This window comes from Emydura macquarii, unplaced genomic scaffold (genome assembly GCF_026122565.2).
Source record: "Emydura macquarii macquarii isolate MOO-44397 ecotype Brisbane River unplaced genomic scaffold, CSIRO-AGI_Emac_v2 contig_3477, whole genome shotgun sequence".
Lineage (NCBI taxonomy): Eukaryota > Metazoa > Chordata > Testudines > Chelidae > Emydura > Emydura macquarii.
In genome coordinates this window covers 3,173,135-3,188,048 of record NW_027133614.1, presented here as the reverse complement: position 1 = coordinate 3,188,048, position 14,914 = coordinate 3,173,135, and the positions used below count along the sequence as shown (strand labels likewise).

The 14,914-nt window shown below is 39.3% G+C and overlaps 1 protein-coding gene across 2 annotated transcripts in view; it reads right to left on the bottom strand.

Moving 5' to 3' along the window:
• CUNH1orf21 (chromosome unknown C1orf21 homolog) overlaps nt 1-14,914 on the bottom strand; it is a 213,008-nt gene that overhangs the window by 154,862 nt on the left and 43,232 nt on the right. Inside the window, exon 1 of one of the 2 annotated variants that reach the window (XM_067535187.1) lies at nt 8,200-8,316. The exons of the other annotated variant lie outside the window; for it this stretch is intronic. The gene's annotated coding sequence lies outside the window, so the exon portion shown is untranslated. Of the gene's footprint in view, nt 1-8,199; nt 8,317-14,914 lie in introns of those variants that run through there. 2 annotated transcript variants of the gene reach the window in all.

Here is a 14,914-nt window from a genome sequence, read left to right as displayed (position 1 = left end):
CTGCTTAAGACAGCAAGATAAAGCAAAACACATACATACAGTATTATGTTACACTTAAAGCTCTTGCTGATACCAATTGCAGATGGGCTTGGGCCATTTACAGCTGATAACAGTTTTTCTAAATTCCAGAGGGGTAGCCCCGTTAGTCTGTATACAGCAAAAACGAGAGTCTTGTAGCACTTTAAAGACTAACAAATTTAATTTCTGCAGGCATAAGCTTTCGTGGGCTGCAACCCACTTAAAGCTTATGCCTGCAGAAATTAAATTTGTTAGTCTTTAAAGTGCTACAAGACTCTCGTAGTTTTTCTAAGGAATGTTTTAAAGGTCACTCATCTTTATCTAAACCAACAATTCAGAGGAACTTATTTTCCAAAGCTATCACTCTGCTACCTGATACTTAGCTTATCCATGTAAAAACTATGTGGTGTCTCCTCACATTATTTGAAAGTTACAAGAAAACTTTCCACCCTGCAGGAGGAAAAAAGGTATACATTCAATTTGATGCTGAAACAGAGCCTTTCACATTGTTTAATGCAGTCATAATGTGGATTATTATTTTGAGACTAAATGTTTAGGAAAAGAATAAAGTGTAACACATTTTAACAAACAAAAGACATTAGTTAGCTTTACTGGGAGGCACAGATCACACCCAAACAAGCACATATGAACGCCTTAAAAAGAAACAATGTTGTTTTAATGTAAGTGAGCTGACACAGGTTTATCCAGTCCTCCTCTGCCCATCTAGGTGCTTGTCTTTAAATTTGGCATTGCTTTCCTCTCCACAATTTTCAGCTCTCCAAATATGCATTTACATGCCTTGAACATTTTCATTCTAAATTGAGGTAGGGATGGTCTTGTGGCTAAGGCACTGCACTGCACTGGGACTCAGAAGATGTAGGTTTGAGATTTGGGTTTAATCCCTGCTTCTGCAATAGGCTTCCTATATGACACTTGGGGATTGTATACACAAGGATATTCAGGAAAGTTAATATAAATTAACTAAAGATATGAATTTAAAGTGGATTAGTTAAACTGCATTCAACTTGTGTGGATACGCATATTCAGAATTAAAGTGGCCTTAATTTGGTTTAAGTCTAATTCATTGTAAACTAAACCAAATTAGAACTATTTAAATTCAGAATAAGAGCCTCCACACAGTTGTTTAATGCAGTTTAACCAAGCCATTTTTAAAGGATAATTCAGATGTACTTTCCCCATTGTAGGCAAGTACTTAATCTCTCTGTACCTCAGCTCCCTATCTGAAAAATGGGAATAACTCTTCCTTTTCTCATTTTTGCCTATTTAGGCTGAAAATTCTGTCTCTTAACATCAATGCATTTGTGCAGCACAATAGGCCCTTAATCTTGGTGGTAGCCTCTAGTCATCACTGTCAAACAAATAAACTGTGGACTCCTTTTTAATGTTATTTTTTATTTTCTTGTTTAAGGGTTGTTTTATGGAGCAATGTACTGTAAAAAGCCATAGCGCACAGGAATATGATCTAGAAAAATATTTTAAAAATATATACTAATTCAACCTGCACTTTGAGCGTAAGCTAAAAAAAAATTAAAATGTTGAAAAAGTTACTTAAGTGTCCTTAACTGAATTAATATACAGCTTTTTGTGCATCATCCTGAAACAGCATCTCCTTATTTGACTAAACAAACACTTGTTTTTCCCACGAAAAATAAAGTATCCAAAGCAGTAAATTGTTGTGCCCCGCCAATCACATTGTCATTCAGTTGGCTTAGCCCTAAAATAAGACTCAACTGTCCAGTAACCAGTGCCACCAAGAAAAGTCCATTCACTATAGAAACAAATTTTTGGGGAAGTTTAATGTCAAGGTTGTGACAGAACAACTTTGTTCTCATCTGGCTCCATTAGAACTGTGTTCTGCAAATTGCACGCTGGCTTTTCATCTGCTTCCAGACTCAATTCAAGGTGTCGGTTCTAACCTAGGAAGCCGTGCTTTGTCTTGGACCCAATTACTTTAGGGATTGTCTCTCTTTTCATCAGGGTGATGAACCCACCATCATACATTCCTTTCAAATCAATACAGGGCACACCTTTCTCCACATTTCGTCAGTAATCATGCAAAACACCATATACTCCAATACACGTGGTATGATTTTACATTGTGTATGACTGGGGTCAGTTCCTTTAAAATAATCTTTGTATTGTATTTTGTTCCACGTGCAGTGTTTTTATTTCCTTGAAATGTAGTTGGTCAGCCTCTTTTCCATGTGCCACAATGATGGCTGAGATCATCATGTGAAATGCTCTTTCAATCACTCCTTAGATGTGCACTCAGATACAGGGCATGCTCTGTGGAGAATTTTTTGTCATGGCAGCACCTTCCTTCTGGATGACTGCCATATTTTGCTTTACTGACCTTCAAAGAGCACTGCAAGACATATTTTTGGCCAGTCATTTCTTAACTATAGACCCTACAAGGGCTATTTAGGGTTAGATGCAGGCAGTATAGGAAAGAGGGCTGTTTATGCAGCCTTTTGCAGATAGTTCCATTTAACATCTGTTTGCATTTAATCTATGTCACACGTCTAGATGCTATTGGTACAAACAAATCAAATCAATAAAATGAAATAAAAATTGCCAGACAGACAGAAGATCTAGGGTTTCTGATTCCATGAAAAATTAAATGTCTCCTAGCCACAAAGGTCTGAACATACCTCAGACGTTAATCAATCATGGAGACAACAGGCTGGGTGGTAGCGCTGATTAATGAATATCTCAGGTGCGTAGTGACACATGGGCTCTAGTAGACTACCTTCAAGGTACCCAAGGTGTGCATTAATCACTGCAGCGCCATCTGAAGAGTCTCACTGTGATCACAATATGAGCTTTTTCATTAACAAATTATGGCAAGTTTAAAATATAGTTTCCAAACATCCTTGTGCCATGTAAAATAGTTCCTAAGGACATTTTTAAAGCAAATAATGGTATTTAAAAGTAAACATAACAGTTTCTAAATGGAATTATTTTTATTGCAGATTTCCAGGATCAGGTTTCTCTTCTTCCTCTGGCCCCATTTACCTATTTGGACTTTTACAGCTCTACCATAAAACAGTGCCGCCTCCCCCCACTCCCATCCAGCTCGATGGGTGCCCCAAAAAGCTTTTAAAGTAAGTGAATACATAAACAGACTTGTCAGTTACCCTGAGATTCAAATTATCCAGCGACTACAGAAACAGAACAAAAATTAACTAACTTCCCCACACAATCCCTCCCACTAACCTTTGTTTGGGATTATTCCACCTTTTCTTGGGAATGGCCTTTGGTCTCTTCCATTTGCTTTGCAACCCAAGCACTGTACACCTATTCTTCAGTTACATGGTTTTGAAGACTCACCCGGGAACAGCTTCATGCTCCCTAATGAGTTGCACAATTCAATGCAAGATAGCAACTAGTCACAGCACAGAAATGGGGTGGCAGCTGCAAATAAGAATGGAGCTTTTGAACTTCTCTACAGTAGCAATATCAAGTTGCAGGTCCACCCAAGGCTGCCTCCTATGCATTTGTCATATGAAGAGCTACAGCAGGAACAGCTATAATGCTCTACTTAAGTTAAAACTAAAACAAAACAATTAAGATAAGTGGGGGCAGGATACCAGGCAACCTGCTGTAAATGTCTCAAGAAGGCAACACTTTCCTGCCATATGCCACTCTGATGCTGCTCACTGTGTACAAGCAGGCAGCAATTTAATGTGGCCCTCTTCTTGGTGGGATATGTGGGGAACAGGGGATCTCTTCTCTCCAGCCTGTCAAAATTAAGGCCCCAGAGACAGGATTCGGCTGATACTCAATAAATTGTTAATTGGCTCCTCCTAGTTTGTGAGGAGCGCTGCTCTCACTACAGCTCCCTTGAGGATTCCAACAAGTTCCAAAGTCCGCTAAATGATGGACAACAGCAACCCACCCACAGGATGAGGAATTGAGGAGCTGATGAATCATTACTATCCTATACCAGCCTTACCCACAGACACACCAAATAGCCCCTTCTTCCCCACTGCCACCACAGACCTCCTTGATTTTCTGATACCCTGGGCTGGATGAAAAGAGGGATGGAAACTTGAACACTGATAGCAGAAAAGGCAGATTCAGACAGGATGAAACAAATTCCTCAAAACTCTTGCTAAGGTTGTATTACAGGCCAAGAGAACCTTCTTGTCAGCCTCCATTAAGGTTGCCAAATCCCTCCACAAGCATTTATCCAGGATGGTAAACTGCTTCCTTCATCCTGAATGCTAACAGCCTGTATCAGAGCCTAGCACCAAGCTCTGTGAAGAACTACCATCCTGCTTTGCTGAAACAAATCACACACACCTGGGAATGCTTCTCATGGTTCCACTCAGCCTGAATCAACCAAGCAATGGCCTGGCTGCATTCCCAGAATTCAGTACATTCATTCATCAAGAAGTTCTGGACAACCTAAAAGAATTTTGACTGAAGACTTGTGAATCTGACCCATGTTCTTCCTGGAGTGTGAAAGAGAGTCATGAACAGCTGGCCCCACTCCTGACTTAAATACCCAATGCAACATTCAAAGAAGGAATCTTCCTTTCTTCCTTCAAACATGCAATAGTCCAACCAACCCTGACAAAACCTACCCTGGATACTTCAGTCCTAGCCAGCTGCCACCAGTGACGCACACATTCCTGAGCAAGCTCATAGAGGAGATAGCAAAAGGCCAACTACAAGCTTATCTAACTGAAGCTAAAATTCTAGATTTGGTTCAATTTAGATTCAGGACATGGAATGGAAACCACTTTAGTGGCACTGATGGATGATCTCCTGTCTTCACTTCATGAGCTGGGCCCAGGACACCTAAGAGATCATTTAAACCTCCAGGACAAAGAGTATAGTTGACAACTACACTCCTCTGAAAAATGGAACTCTCAACATTAAGAGCAAAGCTTGTCTGTGCGTGAGAACCTCCTACTGGACTCATCTGAGACTGTAGAATGAACTCCCCTAGATACTAAGACCCTCACAAACCACACCACTTTCCATTCCAAGTGCAAGGCATTTTTTTAACCATGCCCTCTCTAATATAAAGACATAGCAATGGGGCTTTGGGATGGTGAAAGTGAGTGAATGTGCATACATATTTAAAAAAAACAAAAAACCATGACACTCCCAAAAAAAAAAAAGACACTCTACAATGCACATTTCTCCCTCTGGAGAGCAGATGAGAAAAAAAACAACACAACAGATGTGTAATCATGCACTACTTAATGCACTACTGCAAGATGCTTATATACTACAGTGAGAAGCAGAGTTCAAAAACCTATGTAGACCTGAACAGAATAATATTCTCTGCACTTCAGTCTAATTTCCCTCTCCAGGAGTGTCCAGGTCCACTTTTGGTTCACAATGGAGTCAATTTCATTTTCAGCTTCTCACGCACTAGCACAGCAACGTTATGCTTTGACTCATAATACTGCAGGGATGCACTGGAATCCAGAAAAAGATTTTCATTGTCTTTTTAAAAAACAAAAATTGTGGGAACATTTCTATTCATATAAAGAGTTTGGTGAAAATATTTTTAGAAATCTTTTAAACTCGGTGGTCTAAACAACTCCACAATGTCTCTTTGACAATGTGCTTATTTCCTTTAAATGACTGGTTAGATCTTGTCTACTTGCACTGTTAAATCACTGCAAACCCTTGTGTGGACACTTATTTCCGTTTAAAAGTGGCTTATGCTTGTTTAGCTCAAACCAGTTCCTAAACAACTTAAACTACACTGAAATAAGTTACTCTTAAACTGACATATGAAGGGCCACACAGCCTTTTGCACCAGTTTAAACACAAACAGTTTTAAATCGCCCATTTAATAAAACTGGCACAATTCTCCATTTGGATAACTCTTTAGTTAATACGTATGCTAGCAGATGCCATGCAAATAGTTCATGTTGTGAGTGCAAAAGCTATGTGATGTTAAAAAAGATCAAATAATTTAAGTTCTCCTTTAAAAGGATGGCTTTGGACATTCTGGTGAATTTGGTAATTACTCTTCTGCAACCTTCAGAATGGTAAATTATTAAACAGTACTGTTTATTATTCAAAATGAAATTGAAAATGACAGGTCCTAAGGGCAAAAACAGTTCAGAAACTTTTATTGAGCTATATTTAATTCTTGTTATAATGTTCCTATGTGTCATCAAGGAATATCAAGCACAGCTCTGCTTAGGAGAGGTGCAGTAGTACAGGAGGGGAGAGAGAGCTAATGTCAGCCAGGGGGGAACATGTCATGCAGGAGTTTCCAAAATCAGAGACAAGAGTCGTCAGTTGTAGATCCTTTGTGGCTAGCTAATTTTCCAAATGTTTTAAATTGGGACTCAGAAGACAACCCTATACACTATATATGTTGCATGTACACTGTTCCCCCAACAATGCAGAAAAGGTGAAACTGATTAACATTAAAACTTGTGACACTGGTTAATTCATAAGACCAAAACAGAATACTCTGGTCAGCTGAAGACAAAACCTTCATGCTGGATCAATATCCAAGTTCTGAACTCTTATTTCTAGCTCAGCACAGAAACCCCGGGAAAAGATGAATAAGAAAAGTCTGAGAAGATTTTCAAAGGCACAAATGAAAGTAGAACATGTAACTCCCATTGACTCTCAATGGCAGCTGAGTGCCTAACTGTCCCGTATCTGAATACATCATCATCTCTGACAATCTTCTGCCTTTGTCAGACTCGGAATATTATCAAACAAACACACACTCATATGCAGGAGTGGCAAGGCAGCACACAATTTTGGGGATATATGCAGAGTGAGGATGTGGAAATTTCACATACCCACTGTTTTAAATCTGTTTACTACCAAACAATGAGCTTAATTCACCCATATATTTCAGCTGCTTTGTATCAGTCCAGCAACACAACACAGCCATCCTGACTGGTTGGTACTGGTGAATCTGGCCCTATATTAGTTATTTGGACTCAGGTTCCATGCTGCCGGCTGTAAAAACTTTTGTTATAATGATTTTATTACCACAAATACGGAAATATCCTCCCTCTTCCAACACAACCACCGAGTAAGCTCTTCAGGGCAGGATCTGTGTCTTTGCCAAACACTAAGTACAATGGGAACCCTAGGTGTTACCCATAACAGAAATAATAATAAATAATAATAATAATAATAATAATAAATAATAAATCACTAAAATTATCTGAACAACCTTTGGTGCTAAAATCAAAATGTTTTCCTTTTACTTGTATTGTTCAAATTGGCAGCTGAAACGACACAGAAGTTGTTGCTTCAGCAGTGCTGTATGTATTGTAATATAAGCTCTACATAAGGCTATATGTCACATCAAGATCTTCCTTATGGGTCTACCTCAAAATGTACATTTCCTGGCATGTTGATTACTTTTTCAAAGGAATGGTAGATTTTCATTTAAAGCTCTGATCCTTGTTCACTGATTCAATGTACATTATTATTGCTGATCTCCTTGGCTATGTCCTACAAGAATTAATTACAGAAGGTTTTCTGACTGAATAGTCTATGGCCCTAACCCTGCAAATTCCCTGTGCCCACTGGGAGTCCCATTGATTTTAACGAGGTTCTTCATGGGCTCAGAGGTTCGGCCACATGAAACATCTTTCAGGATCTGGGTCTATGAGTCTGAGATTCTGTGAGACACTGAAACCTCAAAACAGCTGCATCCAACCTTAAAACGTAGCCAGTGAACAACTGTAAAATGTCAGGCATATCAGCCCTTTACTCCTCCAGTTAGCTTTTCACAAGTGAAAAATTGCAGCTGTTTTCTTGACAGCAAGTCCTGCAATATAACTTCCTTTCCCTTTTAAACTTCAAGTGTGAGGAGGATTTCTTTTAAGGTTAACCCCCCCCGCCCACAATTTATTAATTTAAGCAACAGGCAAACTCTCTTAGATAAGATTTGATTGCATTAGTAAAGCAATACCAAGTCTTGATTTAAAATAAATTCAATCTGAGAGTTTAAATAAAGAAGTCAGAAAACTGCTAATCCCAGCACTTTTCTAAATGTTAACACTAAAGAGTACTTTGAAAGCTCAGAAAAAGCAAAACATTTCCAGGGTGACAGAACTGCAATAAGTGAAACATACAATCCATCTCTTTTTTCCCCAGGTATGTGGCTGACACTAAATGCAATGCAGAAAAGGAGAAATGTTTGTACTTTACCTGAAGCTCAATTCTCTTTTTTAGAGTGATCGTGACAATCACCCAGGATCTCCCAGCTGCGGAGTTCACATTCAGCACATTTCACCAACTCAGGTCCTAGATCTCAAGACCATTTTTCTAAGCCCCTCTCTCTCTCCAAGAGGATGATAGCTGTGCTTCTCAGCAGTTAGGAACATTTCACTAGGCTGCTCAGAAACAGTCTGGAGTGCCCAGCTGCCTGACTGCTTGTTTACAGGAGAAGAACTGCCATAGCAAAACACAACCCACCATACAGCAATCCTCCCTGCAGACAAAAATGATTCGATAAATTTTGACTAAAAACTGAACCAAAGCAATTAAATCAGAAACCTTGTGCTCTTCTAAAGTGTCTCTCTGCGCTTTCCTTCCTATAACACTGTAACAACTGCACACGCTACTCACTACTTATCTATAAAAAGATCACTTTTTTTTAAATGTAAGTGCACCACACAAAATGGCTTCTACACAGGGCAGCTACATTCCCCCAAGTATAAATTAGTGCTGTACAGTGTGTTACAAAGATTGTGTTTTCTTCTCACAAATGGCTGAATGATGATGATTATGACTGATTAAGGATGGCATAATCTGGGAGCTAGTTCTGTTTTATTTAAAAGCAGTAAAATACAACTGAGTCCAATTTATGGCAACTGTATTTAACTTCTGGCAGTTTCTGCGGAACAATAAAACTCTAACTGATGGCATAATTTATAGTAGCTGTAAATTGCACAACTCCAGACAACTGATAAACATAGCATAATGGAAAAAGTTTAAGGAACAAAAAAACCCAATTAATTCTTCAGTCAATATCATTGTCAATATTCTGTATTTTTCAACCACATACTATGTGTAAATTTTGTGCATTTGCATTACTGCATGGCAGCAGAGAGTTTACATTTTAAATCACTTTGTTTCAAGGGTGTATATTTCACTGTAAAAGGTAATCAGGGCTGAAACAAAGCATGCCAACACCATGCAGGAGATAAACTAACAATAGGTATTTTCTGCCTAGATATGTGTCTTGCTATTTATGTTTTTAATCACATTTTTCAGAGTGAAAATGTATGTATATGAAAATAGCCAAAATATACAAATATTGTTTCGCTATATACCGTAGTTCGATACACACTTTTTGTGCTAATAAATCAAACACTTCATTACAAGAAAGCTCAGATATTTTAAACTCTGGAGGGTAAATCCATGGCCTCCAACATTAATACTTTAGGATAAAAGGAGGACAAGGAAGAAGGTGATCCTTCTATTTCTGTGTCAAGACTGACTAATGAACAAATGTGGGGAAAATTCAATAATGAACACAATTAAACCCGCAACAGGCTTTTCAAGTGCCCCCTTCTCATAGTCTGACAAGAAGGGGTATCAAGGAGGCATCTTTATGGAATCCCATTAGTTATTTTTAAGTTCTTGGGTGATTGAGACAGAAATTCAAAATGTGTTACAAAGAAGGTTAACTATTGGGATCGTAAGCTAATTTTTCTGGATGTCACAAGGGAAACAAGTTTGCAGATTGAGGCTTCAAAAAGACCCATAAGATTTTTTTTTTTTTTGGAAAAGTTATACTTCTGTCTGAAAATGTAGTTTCTGCTATTGTAATAAACAGCCTTTATTAAATTATTTTCTTCTTTCATATGTAGAAAAACTTTTCTATGTAAGAAATAGCCATCACAGTTTTCACAGGAGATCTTCCAAAGTATGGAATAGCTTCAATCACAACGATCTGTAACGAGCACCCTGCAAACACATAGATTTGCTCATACTAAGCTCTTGGCAGGACTTGGGGCTTACATATTCAAGCTGAGCATTCTGAAAATATTGAAGGTCAGCTCGAACCCCTCAAAGTACCGGGAACTGAAAGTCATGCATGTCATTTTAAAGATAATTTCCCTATTGATTTGTCATAAGGTCTTAAATTTTACATCTGTAAAAACAGAGTGATCTTCACATAATACAATTCTAGCAAGTTATATTTGTGCTAAATTCATGGATAAACTCAAATATATTAATTTCTGAAATGTAAGCTTATTCACAATGATTATTATCAATTCCTCAGCCAAGTAACTCTACTAAGAAACTTACAGATATCCAAAGTACAGCACTCCTGGCTATGTTATCCCTGCATGCTTTCCATGCCAGGAACTAAGCAAAATAACTGAAAGACACGAGGAAATTTTCATTACAGATCTATTCTGGGGTTTGAAAACCCACAGAATGTTAATCTTACTTTAACTAGAGACACTGATGAAGGAAATTCCACCTTTTGTTTCCCAAGAACAATTTGCACTATCTATTCATTAGAGAAATCTAGAAATGTGAACAGCAATTCTGGTAAGTATTTGGGAGAAAGATCCCCCGTACATTCAGATCTGATTAACATGGTCACATCTCAGCAAACAGCAGTGACCATACATAGTGAAGTTCTATAAAAACTGGTTCCTGGATAGTAGGCTCTTTGCACCAGTACTAAAACAGGAAAAGAGGAGAAGCACCATGGCAGCAAGGAGAAAAGGGGGAAGATGTTGCTTAGCAACTAGATGGTTGTGGCAGCTGGGTTGGGGGGGAGACACAGAAAACCAGAGGGGAGGAGGAATTAAACTGAAACACATTTTGTTATATGAGCAGTAAGGAGGAGATTGAGAGCCAGAGCCTCGGCTGATGTAAATCAGCATAGCTCAATGGACTTTGATGGAGCTAGATCACTCTACGCCAGCTGAGGATCTGGACTAAAACCTACAGGGACTGATAGATTAGATAGTGAAGACATGACACAACAAAGAAAATGGGAAAAGAAGCCTTGATCATTTTCAGGCTGCTGTGGATTCAAGAGCAAAAAAGCACCTGCCTGAATGTGCCAAACAGTCCCATTCTCTCCTCTAGCTGCCAGCTAGAACATGAGCGATGCAATGCATCGTGCATGTTCCCAGAAATATCTAGGCAATAGAAAGACAACAACTGACGTGGATTTCTCCTCAAATCCATGTGCATATAGTCTAAAATAATTCACTTTTCAGAATGCATCTTGCAATTAGCTGGTAGAGGCTGGTCTATAGAAGTGCCTCATTCCATTGCAGCTGAAAGGTTTCTATGTGGTATAGTGTCCACAACTTTCATATGAAAATTCTCAACAGGTAATGATCAATGGCTCCATATCTAGCCGGCAGCCAGTCATAAGCGGAGTGCCTCGGGGGTCAGTCCTCGGACTGGTTTTGTTCAACATCTTCATTAATGATCTAGAGGATGGGGTAGATTGCACCCTCAGCAAGTTTGCAGATGACACTAGGCTAGGGGGAGTGGTAGATACCCTGGAAGGTAGGGATAGGATACAGAGGGATCTAGACAAATTGGAGGATTGGGCCAAAAGAAATCTGATGAGGTTCAACAAGGACAAGTGCAGAGTCTTCCACTTAGGACGGAAGAATCCCATGCACAGCTACAGACTGGGGACCGACGGGCTAGGCAGCAGCTCTGCAGAAAAGGACCTGGGGGTAACAGTGGATAAGAAGCTGGATATGAGTCAGCAGTGTGCCCTGGTTGCCAAGAAGGCTAATAGCATATTGGGTTGCATTAGTAGGAGCACTGCCAGCAGATCAACAGAAGTGATTATTCCCCTCTATTCAGCATTGGTGAGGCTGCATTTGGAGTATTGTGTCTAGTTTTGGGCCTCCCACTTCAAAAAGGATGTGGATAAGTTGGAGAGAGTACAGCGGAGGGCAACAAAAATGATTAGGGGGCTGGAGCACAAGACTTCTGAGGAGAGGCTGAGGGAACTAGGCTTGTTCAGTCTGCAAAAGAGAAGAATGAGGGGGGATTTGATAGCAGCCTTTAACTACCTGAACAGGGGTTCCAGGGAGGATGGAGCTAGGCTGTTCTCAATGGTAGTAGATGACAGAACAAGGAGCAATGGTCTCAAGTTGCAGTGGGGGAGGTCTAGGTTAGATATTAGGAAAAAGTTTTTCACTAGGAGGGTGGTGAAGCACTGGAATGGGTTACCTATGGAGGTGGTGGAATCTCTATCTTTAGAGGTTTTTAAGCTGCGGCTTGACAAAGCCCTGGCTGGGATGATTTAGCTGAGGTTAGTCCTGCTTTGAGCAGGGGGTTGGACTAGATGACCTCCTGAGGTCCCTTCTAACTCTGATATTCTATGATTCTATCACTTAACCTATGTTTTTTATTAATAAACTTGTATTTTTACGATAAACCAACTCAGTGCTGTGTTAGAAAGAAGGCGTGTGTTCATCTCAGTTAGGTTAATAAGCTGTAATGTACTGACTTTAAAAGAGCAACAAACTTAATATCCTCTGTGAATGTACAGTGATAAGCATGGAGCGTTGCAGAGAGACGTCTCAGAAGAGTTCAGGGGGCTGATTGTTACCTGCTATGGAAACTTAAGACTGGTAGAGTCTTGAGGAGTTTGCTAGTGAGGAAGACAGACTGATATGGCAGCGAGCTGACACACAGTCTAATCTCCAGCAAAGCTCGCTTTTGCTGAGGAAGTGAGGTAACACTGACTCACAACTCTGGTTATTCACAGCAGCGTGTTACACATATTTGGGAACCAAAATTAGGGATTTCAAAATAAACAGACATATTGTAAATAGGCACCTTAGTCTGACTGGAACTGAAAGTATAAGACTAGCATAAGCCACCTAATAATTTTTCGCTTGCTGCACAACTGTTTGAAAAAGGTTAGATTACAACCATCTTAAGAATGGTTGGGGGGTGGTTTGTGTGTCTATTCTATGATCTAGTTCCCCACTTTACAAGGATATTATATGTTTAATTATTCAAAATTTAAACTGCAATAAGAAAATCCTATATTTCATTAAAATCAGCCACTATACTGGAGGACTAGAGAGTAAAAAATGTAACTATCCTTAAAAAAATGCTAGGGGGTGCCTTGGAATTACAGAGCACTAAGCCTTGCTCCTGTACCAGACAAGTCAGTTAAAACTAGAATTAAATGCAGAGTTATATTATGTTCTCTAAACGTTGTATAAGTGGGACAAATCTACACAGCTTCAGTAATTGAAAAATGGTGCCTCCTTAATCTGCTAGGATTCTTTGAGTGTGTCAAAAACAGTGGATACCAGTGGTTGAAATAATTTTTTCATTGGTTTAAATAAAGTCCAAATAATGTCCCTCAACAAGAGGCTATTAAGAAAACTAAGGACCCAGTCTAACTCCCCTTGACTTCAGTGGAAGTTGGATTGTGCCCTAGGTAGTCTCAGTCTGAAAGGTAAAGTATTTCAACGAATTAGAAATTGGCTGAGATAGCCAACAAAACAGAAAGAAATGACCAGTTTCCACATGGGACGAGGTTAATAGTGGGGTTCCCAAAGGTTCTGCATTAGGTATTGGGGTGGTGTAACGTATTTATTAGTGATAAAGAAAGGCTGAATAGTGAGGTTGCAAAATCTGCAGATAACACAAAATTATGTAGGTTAATCAAGATTGGAGAGAACTGTGCAGGACTCCTTTGGAACCTAAAAAAGGTAGGCAATTAAGCATCATCATAGCAGATGAAATTTTTCTTGACAAATTCAAGGTAATGTATATACTGGAAGGAATAATTTGAACTAGTCATATGCATTACTGGGTTCAAAATTTACTGTGACCTGGGTGCCACTGTGGACAGTTCAAAGAAAACATCTGCCCGATGTGCAGCAGTGGTCAAGAGAGTCAATAAGATGCTAGAATGTATACAGAATGGGTAGAAACTAATACTTAATTATTAAAATGCAATTATGTATTATTAGTTCACCTTCACTTTAACTAACATCATACTGAAAGGTGAACTGTCAGGCTGGAGGGACTTTACTAGTGGAATTCCTCAGGGATAAGTCTCGGGACCAGTCTTATTTAAACCTTTTTATTACTGACCTTGGCACAAAAAGTGGAAATGTGCTAATAAAGTTTGTGGATGACACAAAGTTGGAAGGTATTGCCAATACAGAGAAAGACCAGGATATCATACAACAAGATCTGGATAACCTTGTAAACTGGAGTAATAGAAATAGGATGAAATTTAATGATGGAAAGTGCAAGGTCATGCCCTTAGGGACTAACAACAAGAACTTTTGCTATAAGCTGGGGACGCATCAGTTGGAAATGACAGAGGAAGAGAAGGACCTGGGAGTACTTGTTGATAACAGGATGACTATGACCCACCAATGTGATATGGCTGTGAAAAAAGCTAATGCGGTCCTATGATACATCAGGCGAGGTATTTCCAGTAGAAATAGGGAGGTTTTAATACTATTATACAATGCATTGGTCAGATCTCATCTGGAATACTGTGTGCAGTTCTGGTCTCCCATGTTAAAGAAAGATTAAGTCAAACTGGAACAGGTGCAGAGAAGGGCTAGTAGGATGATCCACAGAATGGAAAACCTGACTTATGAGAGGAGACTCAAAGAGCTTGGCTTGTTTAGCCTAACCAAGAGAAGGCTGAGGGGAGATATGATTGCTCTCTATAAATACATCAGAGGGATAAATACCAGGGAGGGAGAGGAGTTATTTAAGTTCAGCGGCAATATGGACACAAGAACAAATGGATATAAACTGGCCATCAGGAAGTTTAGACTTGAAATTAGACAAAGGTTTCTAACCAACAGGGGAGTGAATATCTGAAACAGCCTTTCAAGGGGAGTAGTGGGGGCAAGAAATGTAGTTGGCTTCAAGATGG